Source organism: Hippopotamus amphibius, chromosome 7 (assembly GCF_030028045.1).
Source record: "Hippopotamus amphibius kiboko isolate mHipAmp2 chromosome 7, mHipAmp2.hap2, whole genome shotgun sequence".
NCBI lineage: Eukaryota > Metazoa > Chordata > Mammalia > Artiodactyla > Hippopotamidae > Hippopotamus > Hippopotamus amphibius.
In genome coordinates this window covers 138,500,278-138,517,688 of record NC_080192.1, presented here as the reverse complement: position 1 = coordinate 138,517,688, position 17,411 = coordinate 138,500,278, and the positions used below count along the sequence as shown (strand labels likewise).

Sequence of the window (17,411 nt, the reverse complement as noted above, 5' to 3'; positions counted from 1 at the left end):
TAAAAAATCACCTCTGTCTCATAAATTAAAGTTTAGGGAACTGAACTCAAAATTCCTTGCTCACCATATTAGGTAGAATAACATCCTCCCCGCCCCCAGCTCCAGTTAAATGTCCACATCCTAATCCCTGGACCTGTGCATATGTTACCTTATGTGACAAAGGTTGCAGATGGAATTAAGGTTGCTAATTACCTTACTTTTCAAAGTAGGGAGATTGTCCCCGGATAATCTGGGTGGGTCCAATGTGATATGGGACCATAAATGGGGCAGAGAGAAGCAGAAGAGGTCACACCCAGAGAGAGGGCAGTACAGGAGGACTCTGCCTCACGTTGCTGGTTTTGAAAATGGAGGAAAGGGGCCTTGAGCCTGGGAATGTAGGCAGCCTCTTGAAGCACCAAAAGCCAAGGGAACAGACTCTTCTAGAACCTCAAGTAGGCAACACAGGCCTGCCAAGACCTTCATTTTAGCCCAGTGAAGTTAATTTGTTTAATGTTTATTTTGAATTTACAGAACCATAAGATAATACATTTGTGTCATTTCTTACAATAATCAAGAGTCTAGAATTCTACTTCCTTATCCTTTCCTCCCTCAGCCAGAGGTGACTTCCCCAGAGGGAGTTCAGGTTCTTTGGCCGCAGTTGCATTCCGGACCACCCTCTGCTCACATGGGCGCTGCGTTCAGCACCCCCGCAACTGAACTCGTGCAGCTTCCAGCTCCACATGATTGCCGTGTTTCCAGAGTCAGTCAGCACACATAAGAACATCACAGCACCAAATTCATGCCAACAGAATTTAGACAGCACAGCCAACCCCAACCCAGATTCCAGAGTGGCTCCCACACAGGGAACTGTGTTTCGGTCCTAGCACACGATTCAGAGAGGAACCCAGGCTCACGGTTCTGCCTCCACTTGCAAATGTAAGACATCTAGTGCAGGCTGAGAAATGAAATATTTTGGGGTTTCAGTTCTGCTGAGATGCTGGTCTCTTTCTCCCATGGGTTTCAATCTAAAATCAGGATGAAGAGATCATCTTTTGAGAGACTCACTGTGACCTTCTGATGTATTGGGGGTGGAGGGTGGGGAATCCATCTATCATACAGCCTCTCCCCAGATCTAGACAATTACTCTTACACACAGACACTCTCTCTTAGGATCTGGCCCTCTGAAATGCCATTTCTGTTCTGAACTGTAGGTTCCACAACTCAACACTGAACTACAGCGTTCAGTGTACAGTCTCTGTACACTAGTGGCATTGGCTCTAAGGAGGTTTCCTGACATTTACATCATGTTTATAACAGGCAGCTCACCAAACCAACCTCACTGCCTTGCTTTCCCCGTGATGTTTTCCACCCCCACCCCCAAGCTGCCTAGGCATACTGTATTGCTGTGTATGAGTGGTTATTGCTTTATCTCTTGCTCTCGAATTACACAGGCTTAGGAAGCTTCTCTCTTAAGGGTAGTCCTCCAGTTTTCTACATGTGTCTCAGTTTAAAATTACTTTAAGCAAATTCATGAACTTCCAAAAGCATGTGTGCCTCTGGAGGCCAGTAAGAATCAACATGCCCTAGACCATGTGCTTCCCCAGAAAATCTTCCCATCCCTCAACTTTCGGATTTTTCAAGCCTTGACTAACCTGTTCTGTCTTCCTAGCAGTGAAATTTTTTCCTCTCCTCATTTTTCTGTCGCAGAGGGGTCAGTCTCTGAGTGCTCTGGTTCCTCTGTTTTTCCTCCTCCTCCTCAGCATGCCAAGTGAATTAAAAAAAATTTTAACCTACTTTCTAAGTTGTTTCTCTTTCTTCTCAACCATATGCGGGGCTAACCCTGCTCGCGGGATCACCGCGCTTTCCTTCCTTTCACTTTGCTCTTGGGCTAAACACACACCTGCGGATTCTGTTTCATTCTGTCTCCAGCCTGAGAGGTAAAAATTCATTTGGTTCCAGGTTGGCCAAATATAAATGCAACCCACCACCCAGGGAATCTAATTTCCATCACGTTGGGCTTTACAGCTGAAATTTAGGATGTTATCTGTCCTAAATCTCTCTTCTCCATAAATGACCTAGCCATGTTCTCCTCACAGTATGCTATCATACCTGTTCTCACGAGCAGCTGTGTTACCTTAAACACTCAGGAAGTACATTATGCTGATATTCCCTTAGCAATCTGCAAAAATCTCACGTAACCTCTTCACGCATCTGTCCCAGGTCTTAGGGTGGCTCCCGCTGGCTCTCATGATTGACCATCCTCTCCTGTCTAACCCCCACCTGCTGCTAAGAGGAGATCTCCCAATAATGTCCCTGACAGTCTCTCTGGGGAACAGCCTGGCTCATTCTAGGAATGTGCTGCTTACTTTGGCTAAAATTTAGGGGAGAATTCCAGTCTCTGATCTAAAGAGACTAAATCATCCCCTTCATTTTTAATTCTTCCTTTAAAAGCAATTAAATATGGTGCACCTCCTCCTCCCATTCATATCTGTGTTGTTAGATGCTGAGTTCTCTGTCGGTTAAGAAAATCCCTCTCTTGCTCCATTTCAGTGCGCATGTCCTCCTTCAGCTTTTCTTCCACTTTTCTACTGCTCTTCTCTGACTTGACAATAAAAACATGCTTTTTAAAAAACTAATTCTGCTCCAACAGAACTGACCAAACTGCACGCCTGCAAACAGTCCGTTTCAGACATAGGATGTTTTGATGCTTTTTCCATGTAATAGGCTTTCTGTCTCAATCCACCAAGATGACATGTTGCTGACAAAGGAGGAAATCTTCCTTTTTATTTGTTCACTGATTGAAAATGCAACATTTCTCTGCCATTGATCTCAACATGGGTCTCTGAAATCCATGTTCAGGGCTTATGACAGGAACAATCTAGAACCAACCCGAGGCCCTGTGGATAGGACTGCACAACCTCTGGAAGCTGAGTGAATCCAAGTGTCCCCAGCTCCCTCTTTCTCTGGGTGAAATGCAAAACAAAACCGAGACAGAATTTGAGAAAGCTGCTCTAGCACTCTGTCACAGCCCTAGTATTAACAATCTAAAGGTCAAAACATCACACATGAATGTTCTAGATGTACAATTTCGTTACTTTTGGTAGTTTAAAGTCCCAGTGATATAATGTCAGCCTGTCACTGCAGTAACATACACAACCTACTGCAACCTTCTAAGTCAAAGCTTGGTATATCAGCTCACATGAGCAAGGACTCAGATTCTCCAGAAAGTAACTTTCTAAACAGCACAGAGTATGAGGAAATGTTTGATGCCCAAATCCTACTAGTTGCCCCTCTTTCTGTGTTTCTGTCTGAAACCTGATGAACAGAAGTATCAAATGGTAAACAGACTGGAGACTGCTACTTGGCCTGGGCCCCAGTGCAACATCCTGGTCTATTCATACCTAAGTGAAGCAACTGGACCCACTGACAGGCCCATGTTGACTTACACAGGCATCTTACTCTGAAAAACCGGAACAGGGGCCATCCCAAAATGGGACTAGGACCAGCACAGATGAGTTCCATTCATTGAAAAAGAAAACAATAGAGCACCCATTTGAGTGCACAGCTCGGAGGCCATGGCTGAGGCCAACAGAATGGTCTGAGCCCTCCTCCGCTCGACCCGGTCCAAGCCCCAGAAGAAACAGCCTTTCCCCAGACAGCCTGGGCCTCCTAGTGGATCTTTTCTTGGGCCTCAGGAGCAAAGACTGGAACCCTTGGATGCAGTGCTCCCCCACTCTCAAGCACAGGCCAGAGCTTGAGGGACCCCTGTCCCCAAGCCCAGGATTTGGCCTTGGAGCTGAGCCTCTACCCCCACAGCCCACAGAGCCCTCCAGCTCTGAGCACAGCCCACCTTCCCCAGCCGCAGACAAAAGGGGCAGCAGCCTCAACCCCTGACTCTCTCCTTTCCTGTTGCATGAGGTTATTTTACTTAAAACTCAAAGGGAAAAACAAAAACAAAAAACCTTACTTGCTGTTTCCCGAGGCTTCCAGGGAAAGAGAACGGTGGCCCGAAGCAGCGGTTCTCCAAGCCTAGGGTCTAGTAGAGCAGCACTATCATCACCTGGGAACTTGTCAGAAATGCAAGCCTATTGGGCGCAGACCCACCCAATCAGAAATCCCGGGGGTGGGGCCTAGCAGTCGGGTTTCACAAGCCCTCCAGGTGATTCTAATTCACACCCAAATTTAGAACCACTAGACTAAACAAGGGCATGATTACACTCATCAGAATAGCTACTTCTCCACACCTGGAAAGGGGCAAAAATGCAGAGAAAGAAAAAAGCCCACTCCAAGCCTTTCTTTTTGTGGAGAGAGAAAAGGAAGCCTAGAGGCAGAGTGGAGAGGATTCATACATTTCTTTCCTACCAGGTGATTCTGCAGCAACATAAAAGGATGAGAAATAGTCACTAAGAACCAGTTCTGGATTACTGAAATCAGTCTTCTCACTGCTGTCTATCAGGCTTATTTTTCTAGAAATCAAGTTTAGTATTCTGCCTTGCTCAAAGACCGTGCTTAGCTACCTGTTTCTATTGCATAAAACCTCAATTATCTAGCATGGAAAACAAGGCCAGTCACAACTTGCCTCAAACCATCTTTCGACCTAATTTCAGCTCATATTCAGTTTTATGCATCAATGAAGTAAGCAGCTTTGAATAAAAAAGCAGAATAGTTTCCATCCTCTGGAGTAGTTTCCTGTATCAGAAGCTCCCAGGAAGCAGTTCAGCAATACAAAGCTTCAAATGCTTCCTAAAGAATTGGCTACGGCAGCCCCGGAAGGGAGCCCATACGTCTGCACTTGTCAAGGGCTTCAGAGGAGTCAGCTGCAGGTGTCTGTATATCACCTGTTGAGAAATTCCATTTCACATATTTAATAACCTGTGATGCCTGGCAAGTGCCTAGACTTTAAGCAAGTGCCTATTAATTACTGAGTGGTTAATAGTCATCATTTCCATATTCAGATATTTCCATTTTATAAAGCCCTCTAACCTCCTTCATTGAACCATCCTAAAATCTTACAGTGTGAAAACATTAACTTATTTTGCACATTTAAAACACACAAATAGGACAAATAGACTTCACATCATTTCGAATGCGGTGTCTAGTACTTAAATGCCTTCAGACTTGAAAGGGACGGACACCAGAGGCAGCATAGCACTGTACAGAGGATCCCAGAACTGCTCTCATTAAGGTCTTCACCTGGGCTCCTTTTCCAAGGAGGACTTCCATATCTAACTTCAGGTGGCTCTTCAGGGTTGCTCTGAACTTCTCTTAATTTTGTCATTAACTTTTTTTTTTCCTTCTCTGCAAAGTCTCAGAACAAATAGATTCTGTTTTCATGAATAATGCACCATGTTCCCAGGTACAAAGAGAAGTGTAAGTCTGCACAGCTGCACAAGGAAACTTAACCAAGATCCATTTCCAAGGCTTTGCCTGCATCAAAGGTCTTAGAGCCCATTGGGGAAAATCTTTCTTTTCTTTGGTTAATCTTTTGAAATTCTTTCCTTTCTACTCCCAGCATTTTAAATTCCTTCATCAAACCAAGCACACACTTTTTAGTAACGGATTATGAGTCAGAAGCCTGGGTTCTAGTTTTAGATCTGCTACTAGCTGCTGCTGGACTGTGGACAAAACATTTGACCCCACCGAGACTCAGTTTTTCTATCAGCAAAATGGACCTGATGAGGAGGTAAATTAGGTGGTCCCTGAAATTCTTTGGCTCCATGTAGTGGAGAAGGGGTATATGACATGCTCCATCCAAATCCATATAGTGTAAAGCATCCTATTCTAATGAGGATGCTCTTACTCCCAGATATTTTGCTGCTCTGACAGTAATTTCAGGCTGAGATATTTGCACACGCAAGATTTTAAGAGTTGGAAAAGAGGAGTGTGATGGACTCAGAGCTGTTTGATAGCCTGAGGAAAGGTTTTTAAGAGTTGTCTTTTCACATGTTGGGTAAGAGTGGGGGCATCCATGCTACTGAGTCCTTAGGCTTCTCTCGTTCTTTCTTTCTTTCTTTTTTTTTTTTTTTTTGCTACATTGAGTCTTCGTTGCTGTGCACAGACTTTTTCTCTAGTTGCGGGGAGCAGGGGCTGCTCTTTGTTGTGGTGCACAGGCTTCTCATTGCAGTGGCTTCTCTTGTTGCACAGCATGGGCTCCAGTAGTTGTGGTACATGGGCTCAATAGCTGTGACTTGCAGGCTCTAGAGCATAGGCTCAGAAGTTGTGATGCACAGCCTTAGTTGTTTCATGGCATGTGGGATCTCCCCAGACCAGGGATCAAACCCGTGCCCCTGCATTGGCAGGCAGATTCTTAACCATTGCTCCACCAGGGAAGCCCCGCTTCTCGCATTCTTATTTCAAGAGAGAATGTTAAGGCTTATCCCAAGCTGGAAACTGTTACCCTGAATTGAAAATACAACCATGAATTAAATCACCCTGGAGTCAGTGGTCGCTGACCAAGTATATGAATATTTGACTCTCTCAGCTGTTAATGGCAGATTGAAAGACAATGTGTGGAAACGGCTTCATTTTACTTTACCAGGCTAAACTAATGTAGGTAATTAAGATTCACTGCCTAATTAACTTCAAATGGCTACACAGAGAGTAACATAATTCTGTTTCTCTCTAAATATCAAGGTTTATTCATATAGTAAAAACAAAATTATGTATAATCGAAGATCTGATTATCTGTTCGTGTTCGATCCTTAATGATGCATGTCCCTTTAAAATATTCGTGCTGTGTCCTCTGTTTATGAAGGGTGGACAAGAGGGTCCCACTGGTTAATGGCTGTGCAGGTGTCCCAGTGAGTTGGTGACAAAGGTCTCAAAGAAGCTCTCATGGTAGATTAGTGCTCTTTCAAATTAGTCATTGAAAGGATTCATTTTTATTAGGAGAAATTCTTTCCATGTTATTGTTCATGGTTCATGGAGCCAGCTGGGATGAAGGGCATTTTGGACAATGGGCAGTGGCGGGGTAGGGATGAAAAGAAAGAAAGGAGATTCTTTGTTTTTCAAATGGATTCAAGTACCATTTATCTTTCATAAGCTACCAACAAGGTAAGCTAAACCCCACCCCAGTCCCTCACGAAGGCACACTTTAGAAATAAACCAAGTCAGAAAACGTGTTGCCTGGGGTTTATCAGGCTCTGAACAATTTGTCACACGAGGCACAATGAGCAGTGCCCCCTCCAGGCCAAGAAGTCAAGTACAAGCTATGTCCTAAGGGTGCCCAACATCAAGCTGCAGAAACTCACTTCAGCCACCAACTATGAGGAGTGCACTGCAGCCAATAATAGGTGACAAAGTCCAGGTGCCAGAAGCCAGGTAGATCCTGCGGAACGTAAGAAATGTGAAGAAAATCAGGTTCATCACTGAGCCCAGGTCTGGAATATCCACAGTGTATTGACAAACTCCTGGTCCTTGGGATTTGTCACATAAATGAACAGATGGACAGTGACGGATTAGCTATGGCAATAGTGTTCCTTTTTCTTCTTTTTCAGGAGAATATGACAAATCATGTCACAATATTGGCAGGAATGAGAATCACTGTGGAATCCCCGGGGTGGTCTACTCAGAAGGGTGATCAGTATAATCATCCTCTTGAGAAAGGAGATCTGATGGGACCTTTTGCGTTTTAACATTTTAAACAGAAAATCTCATCCCCAGGAAGGGACAGGAGAAGGAGATCTGGGTTCCTAAAGTAACAAATGTCTGAACACGGCTCAGCTCTGACATTTGAGGAGGTAGCTATGCTTGAAAACTCACAGTTAACTGGTCGAACTAAAAATGTTCGTATTCTGTCCTGAGAGACCAGCATAGACGCGCTAGCAGTGGACCCAGTCTCTGACCTGGGTCAGCCTTCGGAGCACCCCCTCCCAATAGTTCAAGGCTTCTGCCGGAGGAGAGACCTGCTCGACGCCCGCCTCCTCCCCATCCAGCCTTCCTGAGCTCCCATGCCGACGATATGTGGCAGCATCACCCCTGGCCTGCCTCAGTCCAAATCTTTGCTGACTGCCGTTTCAATCAAATGCCCTTGCCAATGTGGCTGTCGCCTCTCCCCTAAGCACAGCACGGGGGTGTGGGCAGTCCCATGCTGAAGGCTCACTGCAGCATAAAATGATGATATCCTGGGTCTGAGGATGCTGTGGGAGGGGGACTTGGACAGGTTACTGTGCATGGATGCAACTTACCAAAGTCACCTCCTTCTCAGCCACCAGCACCTCCTTTGCCAACCAGAAAGGAACTCCTCTCTCATCCCACCCTCAACTGCAAGACTCAGCACAGGGAGGAGGAAGATTCTATAGGGGAGGACTGACTAATTGTCAGGGCTTTTACTTATTATCAATGGAAGGTATGATGGGGGCAGCGGAGAGGGTAAACATTTGTATTCTAGAGACAGAATGATCATAGCAAGCGCACCCCATTACGACATAGGGGGCATCCCTGTTTCAGAACAAATTAATTAATGGCTGAATGGATTAATTATGTTTATAGGAGATTTGTCCTGTTTTAAAGGCACCAGCAGGACACACCAGTCTTGATTTTAGCCATTCCTGTTTCTGCAAGAAATGACTTTGCTGTACACCTGAAACCAACACAACCTTGTTGATCAACTATACTCCAAAATAAAAGTTAAAAAAAAAAAAAAAAGTAACTTTGGCATCACCAGCTACTGTCAGCCTTAAACTACAACCTCAGAAAAGTTTGATCAGATGCAAGCTGATTTGCTCTGAGCCATTCCCTAGGGATGAGGGAGGGCAGATCTAGAGCCCATTGTCTGATAAGAGGCTCCTATGAGCTCATTCTGTGTTACTGATGCCGGGACTCAACGCTGAAAGCAGAGTTTGGCAGTTGTTTGGAAAGGCCTCTTGAGTGGAGAGTGTATCCTGGCTTGGCCACCAGGAGACTCAAATTCTAAAGCACAGCCCCACTTATGACCTGTGAGAACTCAACAGGAAAGTGGGAAAGATTTGTCTTTGTTTTTTAATTCTCAAAACTTAGCCCCATGTTGGAACTCAATAAAGCAAAAAGTGGGGGAGACAGAGCGCTAGAGACAGAGGGTAAATTCTGCTGGCCTCCCTCATGAACTTGCTATGGGGACCCCACAGGGAGAAGCAGGAAAGATGCTTTGTGAACCAAACACTGCTATGTAAGTTCAAGAGTTTAGTGAGATAAAAGCCACTAAATACCAAAACTGAAAGTTCAGTAAAAAGTTTGATGGTCTCGTTTTCAGGGCTCTTTGCAAGGGTACTTGACAGGAAGATGCAAAAAGCTAGCAGCTGCAGTTGCCACAGTTCCGTCTTCAGCTTCACAATGTTGCCCTTGGCCAAAAATGAGCTAAGTCCTCTGAGTTTAAAGCGTTCAGCAAACAACAGCAAGGCAGAGCCACTGAAGCTCCCAATTTGCATCACAAATATGGTAACGCTGTATTAGCCATTGGAGCCACTTTCTGTGTTGCGAGTGGGCATATACAGCAATACAAGTTGGAATAGAATGGAACCTGTGCCCTGTCGGCAGAGTCACCCCAAAGGAATGAGAGATCAGCAATCATCCATGCTGGCTTAATACTGAATTGTTTCAAGACCTGCTCATACTTGATACCAAGTAAAAGCACTGTGTACCCATGAAAATATGGCATGATTGACGATTTTAAAAATAAAAGTTTGACGGTCTCTGCTGGAAGGATCCACACAGGATTTTCCTGTATGGAACAAGACCCAGTTTAAACTACCCGTGTGCTGGGTCATGGCCCCCCTTCTTTGGAACATGAGGGGTGGATTTCCTTGGGTGTTCTGGGGCCAGGCTCTCCTGAGAAGCAAACACCTTGATGTTACCACATGTTCCCAGGTCCCCATTTACACTGTGTCAGGAATAAATGGAGCTGGTGGCACAGGAATGACATCCAGGATGGGACTGTGACTGAATTGGAGGGAAGGGGGAGATACAGGCTGGCAGTGGGATGCAATACTTGGCCAGGGGTATCCATGGCCAACTGTACTTAGTGCTTCAGTGCATCTTTAAAGAGAAGCACATTCTTAACCATTTGTTGGGTTTTAGGCAGTACCATTGGGTAGACAAGAGAACAGGTTCTACAACCAGACTGCCTAAGTTCCTGCCACAGCTTTGTTGCTTTCTAGCTCTAAACCTGGACAAGTCCCATAATTTCTCACTGGACACGGAGATGATCATAGTACCTATCCTGTCAGCTTGTTGAGAAGGCCCCGGGACTGGTCACAGCCACAGACCAAGTGCTTGGTAATCATTTGCACTCCTGGTGATTCTGCCCAGGCATGTCCAGGTCAAACATTTGAATCAAAATCAAATAATTGGGGTGAAACAGGCATTGGTCAAGCGAAAGGCAGGTTCACAAACAGTATCTCCTTCAGCCGCATATATCTCAGTCTTCACCACAGCACCATGAGGAAGGAGTATTTTCCTTACTCCAGACATGAAAACTGAGGTCATAACTGGTGTTCAAGGCAGCACAGCCAATGAGCACACCAGTCTGGGTCCACCCAGACCTGATTCTTGGAACACAGCACAATCAAGGGTTGTGTTTGCTAACGCAGATCTCATCACGATCAGAAGGATCCATGCAGACAACATCGTCGTTTTGGAAGGAGATCTGAGTCTGACTCCATCAGCAGTGGGAAACAGAACACAGTCAGTCGTATCCACGGATACTGTACGACACCATCGTATATAAGGGACTCGAGCATCTGCAGATTTTGGTATCCTCAGGGGTTCCTGAAACCAATCCTCCACAGATACTGAGAGACAACCATAGTCAGTAGCTGCAGATAGAGCATTCTCTCATAACCACAGAGGCAGGTCACAAGGCATGGAAGCTACAGGCAGGGACTTCTGAGGCAGAGGAATTTAAATTATTGCTCCTAATCTTTAGTGAAAGATAAAAGCTGAAAACTTAAAGAGTCTCTGTTCAAAATGGCTTTCAGGTGTTGCCCCACTGAGTGGGGAAAGTATCCAACTCAAAACCCTGGAAATATCTGGGGATGTCAGATTCCAGTATTTTGGCTGCAAACCAGGTAAGGAGGGATCAGGTCTTTGAGGAAGGTTTGGTGAAGTCTCTGAACTCCAGGCCCCCCAGGAATCGTGCCCAGAGAGGATTCTCTTCCCTGTTCTAGATGACTTCATCAGAGACAGCCTCTGGAAGTCTGAGGATGGGGAAGCACCATGTAGCAAGGATTCATCCCTAAACCTCATCTATATTCCTCAACGACTTCTCTAGAGAAGCTCTCTGCCATGCCAACAGCAGAAAATACTTTTTTCCTTTTTTTTTTTTTTTTTATGTGGACCATTTTTGAAGACTTTATTGAATTTGTTACAATATTGCTTCTGTTTTATGTTTTGGTTTTTTGGCCGTGAGGCATGTGGGATCTTAGCTCCCAGACCAGGGATCAAACCCACACCCCCAGCATTGGAAGGCAAAGTCATAACCAAAGGACTGCCAGGGAAGTCCTGGGAGAAGATATTTTCAGTCCATGTTTTACAGACTTGTGTCCTTGCTGATGCAGGGAATACCACTCTCCTGAGCCCCAACTCTGCTGGACAGGCACAAATGATTATATGCTTTAATTTCATTTCTTTGAATAGGAGGAAAATGATTACCAATAATATATATGAAAGTCATAAAAAACAAAAGTCAAGCGTTATACAAAAATGTAGAAGGAATGATGGTGATCCCAGTTATAAGGATAAATGTTATGCAGCAAAGAACCTAAATTTTAATAACAGAAGAATAATTAATAAACCATGGCTTATCTATAGGATAGAGGACTAGATGGCCAGTAAAAGTCATTTTACGATGAACTTTTTATGGTGAAAGAAAGTTTATGGACTAATGCTAATTGAAAATCATACACTGCGTTCCTGCAGAGAAGCTAGATGGATAGATGGACAGATGAATGTACGGACATAGAGACAATGAGAAGGAAAGGGGAAAGGAAGAAAATTATAACAATATATAAATAGGATTTACCTCAGAGTGGGTAGACCAGGGATGAGCTTTATTTTCTCTTTCATTTTTATTTCTTTCGTTCCACACTGCCTTGTTCTGAAAGCAATTTAAAGTTGTTTACAGCATACATACAAGAAAAAATTAAATTTGAGAAAATGGAAGCAGGTGAGGAATAAATATAAGAAAGATAAGCTACAGCCAGCAGCGTGGCTGGTATGCGGAATGAATTCTGTGAAGCCCTACACAGTAGATAAAGATCGACCACACATTCACCCCCAAGCTTTCTAGCCACCAGCACAGAGCGGGAGACCCGGTAGCTGATGTGACTTCTATTTCATTTTGAGGACAAAATGAAGCACGCACAGGAAAATTAAAGCACAATGATTCCATTTAAGAAAAGAGAAAGTTCTTCCACGTTCTCTGCTCAACAGAACACTGTGGAAGGTGATGAAGGGTGGGGCAAAGTTTGTCACCGTCTATGACCCAGCAAGTCACCCTCAGGGCATCCAAGGAGCCTCTGTGTGAGTTGAGGGCACGGGGCCAAAATAGGCGTAACAGCTACCGTGGAAGGAGGGTTACTAATTCCCGGCTCTGCGCTGACTCCTCCAAAGTCTCTCATCTACTCCTCACAGAGGACCATCCCTGTTCCTCATGGACCTGGAGACAGTTTAGAGAAGAACTCAAACTCAATGAGCTGGCAAACGGCAGGGCCAGAATTCAGACTCTCCGCACCCAACATGGTTTGCCATGAAGCTATACTGCTTTCAATCCAGAAAAAAAAAAAAAAAAAAAAATAGCCAGGCTCCATACAGGGCAATAGCACAACGTCAAAGTGCAGTGCGGTGAAAAAAGCCCTCGAGGGGATCGTTTTTCTCTTTTTAGTATTTCCAAGCTTTGGCCAAGGATTAGGTTTACTTTCAAATCGCCCACGCTTTTGGATTCCCTGCACCACTTCTCAAGCCCACCTCACTTGCACTGCTTCCAACTGACTTTCAGAGTTCTTGATGCACCTCTTTCTCTCTACCTGTTAAGGGACCTCCCTCGGGATGCAGAGAACCACCTTGGTTTGTAAATAAGCTACTCCTTATCCTGCAGCGTCTACAGTTCAAACATAAAGGCCATCAATAAATTATTTCTATGAGGTAAATCTTCAGAATGAACTTAAATCAACTGTGAACACATCCCTGAGCCCCGCCTACACAGCACTTCTCTGCCTCATTTATCTCCTTGACCCCTCACCCCATCCTTTTGAGTACATATTCTATTAGACCCAACAGGTGGAGGAGCTAGGGAGTCCCAGGAATTGAAAATGGTATTAAATTGACCAAAACAACATTTCCTAGAACCGGTAATGTTGATTGGAAATAAGTGCCCTTATACATTCACATTTGGAGTATAAACAAGAATGGCCTTCATTCTTGAGGACAGTTTTATAAAGCATGCCAACAGCATTGACAGTATACAGAGCCTTTGACCCAGAAATTCCACTTGAGTAGATTATTCTAAGGAGACAAGGATAAATGAAGGCAAAATTTAGCTAGTAGGATGTTTCCTAGCACTGTTATAATAGCAAGCCTGGAAACCAAATTCTAAAAATAAGTTTGTTTAAATAAATTGGGGTCTATGTTTATAAGGAAATAACACGCATCTACATAAAAGCGATGTTGTAAAATGAACTATATTTATTGACTTTAAAATTATTTTTGTTTCTGATACACTTAAAATGAGAAAATTGGGTAACAAAACAATTTGTGCAACCTGACCTCATTTTTCAAATAAACACTGTAATAGGTGTGTGTAAGGAAAAAATCTAGAAAGATAAAAAGATATACTCTAAAATGTTGATAATAGTTATTTCTAGAGTTATTAGCAGTAGATTTTAATTTCTTCTTTTTGCATATGTTTTTAAAACTACCCATAGTAAAGATGCATTACTCTGCGAAAAATAAAATGGAATTTAAAACAAAACAGACAAAACACACCAAGACCTCAGTTTTGCATTTGTTTACATAGGAGAAAAGCGCCAAGATATGAATTAAAATGCTGACCAAGCCAGGAGAGAATATTCTTCTGGGTTTGTCTGTGGCATTGCCATGAGCAGCGCTGAAGATGTAAACACCCTTCACATCAGGTGGGGGTTGATGGAAGACACCCACGTAAGTATGGCGGTGTCTCTTGAGGGCTGCCAATAAAAGGAACCCAAAGCTTTCTCTCTCTAACACGCAAGTCCAAACCAATTTTTATAATATTTGTAAGAAATATCCTTTCACCCAAACCTTCCGCATCTTCGATTTCACAAGCCCAACCTACCCCAACGGACTCAGCAGCGGTTTATTATAGCTTTCACTGGAAGCAGAAAGCACTTAGTAATCAAAGATAATTCTGCTCCCACGTGAATAAACGCAGTTCAGACTTGTCTGCCACTAAAAGGCCTCAGAGGAATAGAAGACATAAGTGCGTATGATTTTAGTTCTAAACTGTTTTTAAAATATGTTCTAGTATTTAATAGCAGAGTGAGCTAATGACGTCAGCACTTCTTTTTCTTGAAAGCTGCTTCCGCGTGTGACTGAACAGAAAGATGAATCCAGGCCTTTGGTCTAAAATAGCATCCAAGAAAGTGGACGTTTTCCTTCTCCCCTTTTCTTTCCCCTAGTTTGGGAAAACTTTCATCCTCTAACAAAAACTTACTAAGTTTCTACCAGAAAACACAAACATGACCACGTTTTACTGCAGCGGCTTTCAAATAGTACCTGTAGAAGTTCCCTTGCTTTGTTTCTACTTGACCAACTACCAAGCAAAATCTGGGCTTCCAGGTAAAATGTCAAGGATTTCCAAGGCTTAAAAATGTTAGAAGATCACTAGCCAAAGGGCAGTAGGGATTCAAAGCCACTCGTGAAGTAGCCGCAGCTTTCCTCTCTCCATATATCCACGACTTACTTGAACGGCTTGCATGTCCAATGCACACCTTGCTCTCTCACGCTTCTGTGGTTTCCCACATTCTGCCCTCTCTACTGGATCCACCATTCTATCCTTGACTGCCTAGGAACTGCTGACACACTTGCTCAGACATCCCACGTTCTGTGAAGCATTCAATGAACAAGGTCTTTTCCACCTTTCCCAGCAAAGGTCAACCTCTCCATCATCAAGGCTACTTCCTGTAGCTTAGAGAGAATCCCGTTATTATACAGGTCACACTCAGCTAGCATCATGTGTTACACGTACATCTTCTCTACCAGAAAGTAAGATCTTTGAGAGCAATGTCTAGGCAGTATCTCTTTTTGATCCCGGAATTAACATAGTGCTCTTCTCAGTAAGTAAGGGCTCATAAAACTTGGTTGACCTAGACCAAAAGGCTATGTCGGGTCATCAGAGAGAGAAGGAAGGAAAACAGCAAAGGGAAGTGTGGGGAGGAAGAGAAGATGGAGAAAGTGGAAAATGCAGGAGAGGAAGGAGAGAGAGACAGGAGTGTGCACCGAAACCCTCAAGAGTGTGATGGTTTGAGGGTCTTGAAATCTGGCTTGCTGTGTGGCCAAAATTTTCTTATCGCATTACATTTGTTGTTTAATTGATGCCAAAAGTAGATGAGCAAATAGGGCAGTAATATTAAACTTTGTATGTTTCCAGGAAAAAGTGCACTGTTGGGGAACTTGTAGGCTCATATTGGGACAGCAAGACACTCTCAAAAGTATGTTTTAACAACTTATGCTTAAGAAATGATTATTAGACATCTAAATATCTTTCATATATCTTTGTCCACTTCGCCTTTAAAATCCCCCATGACAACATTTCTCTAAGCATGTTCCATGGGGTAGAAAAAAAAAATCAAATAATTCCTGGTTCAGAAACATTTACGAAACATTAAGTTAAATAAAAAAATGTTTTTCTGCAATACTACCCACATCTTTAAAATACTATTACACATTTTGAATGTGTAATATCTCTAAGAGTATTTAGAATTTCCAAAATTTAGTTGACCATAGAATCCCTTTTTGATAGTACATCCCCTGGGTCTAGTGTTCCTAAAACATACCTTAGAATATGAAGTCTTATATAGTAAGTAGGGTAGACATCATTCTTCACCATTTATAAAGGGCACCGATACTAAGGAAATAAAGTGATATCGTCAAAAGCATACAGTGAGTAAGAGTGAAGATTTCAAGCCACATACTGAAGACATTGGTTCACTGTGATTCCTAATCATTTTGAATATAATGCAAGTTAGATTCGGGGAATGTTTATTTTGCCCTGAATCAAATTTCATCCTTCAGGACTAGGTATAGAACTTTCAGACCCTCAAAGCTTTATCTATGGAGTCCTACGTGCACAGGTAGTCCTGAAACAGCCCTAATATAATGGGAGTTTTAAAGCCAGAGCCAAGCCTAATATTAATAGATTAACAATCAAAATAGATCTGAAAGAAGACAGATATTCACATCACAATTTAAATTCTTTTGTCCATCAATTCACCGGAAATGAAATTTTCTGGTCACAATCTTCCTCTTACAACAATAATCCCATAAAACAGAAGCTACTAGAAGGTATAACTTTCTTTTTAGCTTTATGCTAAAACCACTATAGATTTTCACCACCAAATCGCTCTAGATTCATATAATTAATTTTCCAAGTTTCAAGGCACATCCTAAGGATCATCACTGCCACAGTCAGACACTGTCTCAAGAAAAGCACCAGAGCAGGGATCAGGAGACTGGCTCTGTTGTCAGCTAGTGTATGACCTTAAGCAAGTCATTTGCTCCCCCTAAACTTTGCCGCTCTAATCCTAGGTCATCCCCACAGTAGCCACTAGTCACACATGGTTATTGAGCCCCTGAAATACAGCTGGTCCGCACTGATGTATGCTGTAAATGTAAAATGCATGCTCAATGTCAGATGATTTAAAATGAGGAAAAGAATATGAACATCTCAGTATATTTTATATTGAATTCACATTGAAATGCTACTATTTTGGATTTATTGGGTTGATTAAAATATATAATTAATTTCACTTATTTATTTTTTACTGTTAAATTTTTTTAATGTGGTTACTAGAAAATTTTAAATTACCGTTGTGACTCACTTTATGTTTCTGTGGACAGCCTTGATCTGGTCTGTTAAGTGAGGTCATGGTTTCAGATCACTTCAGAGTTACCTTCCAGCCCTGAACTTTTTAGATGGAACATTTGATAGAGATCAGAGCCTGGGAAGATATGAAGCATAAACACTGATTAAAAGAACCAGCAAGACAATGTTCCAGAGGAGACTCTGAGCTTGAAAAATCACAGGGGAAACACTGGGTGTGGTGGAGGGGGAGGGGGAGGGGAGGAGACAGTGGGGGAGAAGGAAGGGAGGAGACTGGGGGTGGGGGGAAGGGGCTGTGGGGGAGGAGGGGACTCCATAGAAGAAGCAAAACTTCTCTCATGTGTTGTCAAGGGTGGATATTGATAGATTCAACAAGTTTTAT

The 17,411-nt window shown here is 43.2% G+C and overlaps 1 long non-coding RNA gene and 1 pseudogene across 1 annotated transcript; one reads left to right on the top strand and one right to left on the bottom strand.

The window, feature by feature from the left end:
* Nucleotides 1-4,488: 4,488 nt before the first annotated feature.
* Nucleotides 4,489-17,111, bottom strand: LOC130857283 (uncharacterized). Its single transcript, XR_009054793.1, has 4 exons — nt 17,028-17,111; nt 15,984-16,054; nt 11,975-12,049; nt 4,489-4,817 (listed from the first exon to the last, which is right to left on the bottom strand). It is a non-coding gene; the product is annotated as an uncharacterized LOC130857283 (long non-coding RNA).
* LOC130857282 (cytochrome c oxidase subunit 7B, mitochondrial-like) lies at nt 9,289-9,511 on the top strand (annotated as a pseudogene).
* Nucleotides 17,112-17,411: the final 300 nt, after the last annotated feature.